Genomic DNA, 5,298 nt, shown 5'->3' with positions numbered 1-5,298 from the left:
CCACCCTTTTACTTCTCTTTTGTGTCTCTTCTTTAAGAGAGAAGAGACAGGATCTATTAAAATCCAATAGCATCCTGAGTTAGGAAAACCACATCTAACCGTTATCATCCATTAACAGCTTGGAACAAATCAGTCCTTGGGGTAAATTAATGTTCTTCGAACTCCTTGAGATGAGGCCATGTCATACACTTTAAGAAACAAAAGAACTCCCACACTACCCAGCACTGTGCTCCTAGACATACTGTAGGTGTGTGATGACAGACAACTACTAACCAAGGACTGCAACCCAGCGAGTCCTTCGGCACTCCTTCCACTGCAAGTCTTGGTAACCCCAATTCCAGCGGGCCTAAGCAAAGCCAGGAGTGCATTCTTCTAACAGCTGAAGAGGCAACAGGCGGACGCAGGCACGGCCTGGTTGAGGCCATATAGGGCCGCACCAGTCGTTCTTCTCAGCTCTAACCCCTTGCTCTCGGCCCCGCTCTCAGGCTTCGGCAGGCAGCATGTGTCTTTCACACTTTGCAGCCACCCACTAACTTGTCCAGGCCCCACATCTGACGCCACTCCCACCTCTGCAAAGGAGAAGCAAGAAATTTGCTTCTCCAGCCTCTCTCTACGCAAGAGCACAAGGCTCCACCGGAGCCTCAGTTAAGAGGCCAACACGAGGAGCCAAGGGCTTATGAAAGCCATCTTGTGACAACGTTGGTGGTTTAGGGGTCCGGTTTTCAGAGATTTGGTGTCCCGTCACTGGCTTGAGTACACTCAGAGGGGCAGCGGTGGGTGGCCCCACAGTGAGCTTAAGACATCACTCCTGGTAGGGTACCTGGGTAGCTCGGTTCGCTGAGCTTCCGACTCTCAATTTGGTCACAATCCCAGGGTCATGGGATCGAGCCCTGCATTGTGCTCCACACTGAGCATGAAGTCAGCTTAGGATTCTCGCTCTCTCTGCCCCTCACCCCTTCTCCCTCCTCCTCTTGTCCCCCTCTCCCCCGTTCACGCGCTCTCTCTCTTAAAAAAAATGAGAGACATTATCCCTGGCTTTGGAGTCTCCAAGGCCTTCTTGGAGATCCTGTGAGCCACCAAATATCCTTTAATAAACTCATTTTCTTTTTAAACTAGCAGGAGTATTGAATCTGCTTCGGTGATGTTGCGCTTTGGTAACAAACGACCCCAAAATCTTGGCGGCTTACACTTATCAAGGTTGATTTTTCACTCCTATTCCATGGCCAGTGCAGGTCGGCTGCAGTTCCATCTCCTGGGGTCGTCTCTCTAAGACCCAGACCAATCTCTCTCTCAGCGCTGCTGCTCCCACAGCAAAGGGGAAACACTGAAGGAGCAAATCACAAGCTGGCTCGTCACACTGACTTGCAAGTGATACACATCACTTCTGCCCACATTCAACGGGCCAAAGCAAGCCCCTCTGTCGAGCCGATCCCTGGAGAAGTGGTGTAAACCTCGCACATGGGCAAGAGCAGTGAGTACCGTGAACAAGAGAGCTCTGCTCCGAGCGCTGAGTCCAGCCTGATGCAATGCAATCGAGAAGGGGTGGCAGCAGAACCTCTAGCCTCTGGACTATCTCATGTTCAAGTCAAGGGCGAACGAGGAAATGTCTCTTGTCACGGGCGCACACAAAAGCCCCAGGATTCGCTTTCATTGGGAGGCACTGACTTGGCTTGAGTCCTCCCCAACCCTGAACAGATTCATTCAGGACATATTTACTGGACACTTACTGTGCATTGGGCACCACACAGGCTCTGTGGAACATACCAGTGAACAGAACCAGATCTATAAGCCTTCATGGAACTTTCATTCTAGCTGAGGATGGTGGGGGACAAGTAAATAAAGTAAGTATCTGGGAAAGATAGTAAGTAGGTAAATTATCTGAGAAATTAGATGGTGATAAGTGTAGCAAAGAAAAATAAAGTGGGAAAGGGAGATACCGAGTTTCCAGTGTGAAGGAGAGAGGAAACGAGTTAATTCTAAATCGGGCAGGCAGGAAAGGCCTTGCTGAGAAGATATTTGGGCAAATACCTGAGCAAGGTGAGAGAGCTAACAATGGGATGGCCTAGGGAAAGAGCCTTCAAGGCCGAGAGAATGGCAGATTCAAAGGCCCCGAGGCACAAGAGGCCCAGTGTGTTTGAAGAACAGCATGCAGGCAAGTGTGGCTGGAGTACAGTAAAAGAAAATGCAAAGTAATAGGATATATAATCAGAGAGGTAATGGATGGGAGGTCAGATAATGCGGGGCTTTGCAGGCCCCCGTAAGACCTTGGCTTTCACTCTAGTCACGGTGAGGAGCTACCGGAGGCTTTGAGCAAAGGAGTGACAAGATCCAACTTAGATTTTATTTATTTATTTGTTTGTTTTAATGTGTATTTACTTTTGAGAGAGAGAGAGTGAGACAGAATGCAAGCAGGGGAGGGGCAGAGAGGTGGAGAGAGACAGATTCCGAAGCAGGCTCCAGGCTCTGAGCTGTCAGCACAGAGCCCAAAGCGGAGCTTAAACCCATGAACCATGAGGTCATGACCTGAGCTGAAGTTGGACGCTCAACCGACTGAGCCACCCAGGCACCCCTACTTAGATTTTAAAAGGGTCACTCTGGCTACTGTGTAGAGAATAGTCTGTAGGGGGGGAAGGGCAGAAGCTGAGAGGCCAGAAGATGGGGTTTTTAGCAATGATCCAGGCAAAATGTGACGATGGCCTTGACTGGTGTGGTAGCAGAGGAGATACAGAAAGTGATTAACCAGGCTCCATATAGATCTTTAAGGTGAAACCAACAGGATTTGCTAGTAAGATTAGATCTAGGGAATGAGATAAAGAAGAATCAAGTGTGATTCTATGTTTCGGGCCTAAATAAGTGGAAAGGTGAGGAAGACAGGAGCAGATTTAAAGATTTAGCTACAGCTATGGTAGGTCTGATCTGCCTATTAGACAGGCATCTAAATGGACATGTTGAGTATGTAGATATGGAATTTGAGAGGAAAGTTTCGACTAGGGGTATAAATTTGAAAATCATCTAGGGTGTAGGTGGTATTTCAAGCCATTCAACTGAATGAGGTCAGCAAGGTGGTGAGATAAATAGAGAAGTGCAAGTGCAAAGGTCACTGAAAGGGGGCAACTAGTAAGGTAGGAAACAAAAATCAGGAGAGGGCCATACCCTCAAAGCCAGGAAGGGAAAGTGCTTCTGAAAGGAGAGGAATTGCAGAGAACGTCTACAGACACATCTCTCTAAGGGTTCCGCCGTAAAGGAGAGCAGAACAGAAGCAGAAGTAGCTAGGGGCAGAAATGTGATTAAGAGGTTTTTTGTAAGGATGAGAGAAGTTACAGCATGTTTGAATGTCCATCGGAATGATAGACAGAGAAGGTGGCTAATGATGTTGGAGAGAGGAGGCCAGAGCAGGTGAAGGGCTGGACTCGGATGGGAATGCAGCCCGTCCATCTAGGGCAGGGTTTCTTAGCCATAGCACTACTGATATTTCGGGACTGGGTAGCTTTTTGTTATGGGTTGCCATTGTGAGCATTGCAGCAGATGGAACAGCACCCGCTGGTCTCTCCTCACTAGATGCCAGGACTATCCCCAACCCCTGCACCCAAGTTAGGACAACTGAAAGTGTCCGCCGATGTTGCCAAATGGCCCCCAAGATTTCACCCCCACCAGGGGACATTTTGGTTGTTACAACTCGGGAGAGGCGTGCTGTGGGCATACAGTGGGGAGAGGCCAGGGATGCTCCGTAACATCCTACAGTGCACAGGACAACCCTCACGACAGAGAGTTACTCGGGCCCAAACGTCAACGCGCTTGTGGTTGAGAAGCCCCGATCCACAGGAAGAGCCCTGGTCTAGAATCCACGATAGCACAGAACCCGTAGGTGGGCAGAGGCGGTGGGTACTTGTGGAAGTTCTCTTCTGATTGCTTCCATTTCTTCACTGAAAAAAGAAGCACGTTCATCAGCTGTAAGTGAGGTTGGAGGAGGAGGTACAGGAAGTTTAGGGAGAGAAGATATGAAGCTGTCCTTTAGGAGAGGTGCAGAATGAATGGACGGGGGAAGCAGACACGATTCTGCACCACATTAAGGGTTTGCTTGAGGTAAGTAGTCAAGGATCTAGTGTGAAACCAGTTGGTCTGGATATGTGTTCTTCTTGGGGCCATATACAGGGGCAGGGTAGGGAAAGAGCTGGATTTAAAAGACTGTGGTCTTGCCAACAAGTACAAGTACCAAGATGGCAAACGAGTGATAAAAATGACCACAGATTTTGAGCTAGGGAAGAGGACAGAGGGATACAGAGGACTATGAAAAGGTAGGTGGGCAAAGGGCAACAAATATCAAACATCCATTCTGATAGGCCAATTTCAATTGTTTTGAACACGAGCTACCAAAGAGGGACAATAAGGTGAGCTCTAACATACTTAGGTAAAGACCGNACAAAAGAAGACTAAAAGGTGTCCACTCCCTCCCTGCATGCACGTGAAATCCTACCAGAGACCAAGAGCACTCTTCCGGGAACAACACACAGCCTTTATGGACAGGGGGCCCCATAAATCACTCCGGTGTCATAGGACTGAGTATAAGCCCGGCGCTGCTACTCACCGGCAGTAAGGTCTCAAGCAAGGCCTTCGAACTCGGCTTCAAAGTCGGCTGTGACTCCTTCAGCTGAAAAGTAGAGACAGTAATACTTACCGTGGCTGCCTCACAGGAGTGCCCGTGAAGGCGCTTTGTGACCCATCTTGTGCTTCCCTAACAACAGACATTATGACCCTGGGGGCAGCGGAGGAGTGGAGCAAGTCTCCCTCCTTGAAGAGACTTGTTGGAAAAGAATGGAAAAAAGGAACAAGAGTTTTCGACCAAAGGCAGAAACCTACGTGGCACGCGTAGAGGTGAACCAGCGTCTTTTCTGCCTGACGCACGTGCGGGAACTTGGCCAAAGCCCGCACTCGAGAACCCACGCTTTGGAACAAGGGCAGACAGCTGGAGGTCGGCAAGCCACCCCCTAGAGAAAAACCGAAACGCAGCTGTGAGTGTAATTTCAGGCCCAGGTCGAGGCAGCCTCGATCGCAACCGACAGAGGTTTGCACACAGGTGGGGTACACTCCTTACCGGGCGCGCTGGGAGCCATTATGGTTCGCTGCCTGCAGGAAAAGTGAGCTTTCATGACTCCGTCCTCCTACCCACGCATGGTCATCTGCATCAAGTGCTCAAGAGGCTTCTGGAAAGGTATCAACGAAAAGGCATCCTGTACCGGGCCGCGTGAGGAACATGGTGGGGAGCTAAGGAGGACACAGGAGACCCAGGCACTAGCCGCA

General features: G+C 49.7%; 1 long non-coding RNA gene across 1 annotated transcript in view; it reads right to left on the bottom strand.

Moving 5' to 3' along the window:
- Positions 1-4,585: 4,585 nt before the first annotated feature.
- Positions 4,586-5,298, bottom strand: part of LOC144237082 (uncharacterized) — a 1,697-nt gene continuing 984 nt past the window's right edge. The window contains exons 2-4 of the long non-coding RNA XR_013336764.1: positions 5,093-5,201; positions 4,858-4,985; positions 4,586-4,648 (exon numbers count right to left, since the gene is read on the bottom strand). This is a non-coding gene — a long non-coding RNA (uncharacterized LOC144237082). The remainder of the gene's footprint in view (positions 4,649-4,857; positions 4,986-5,092; positions 5,202-5,298) is intronic.

This window comes from Crocuta crocuta, unplaced genomic scaffold (assembly GCF_008692635.1).
Source record: "Crocuta crocuta isolate KB4526 unplaced genomic scaffold, BGI_CrCroc_1.0 scaffold312, whole genome shotgun sequence".
Classification (NCBI taxonomy): domain Eukaryota; kingdom Metazoa; phylum Chordata; class Mammalia; order Carnivora; family Hyaenidae; genus Crocuta; species Crocuta crocuta.
Note: the sequence above shows the minus strand (reverse complement) of the source record. Positions and strands in the feature narration are given on the sequence as shown.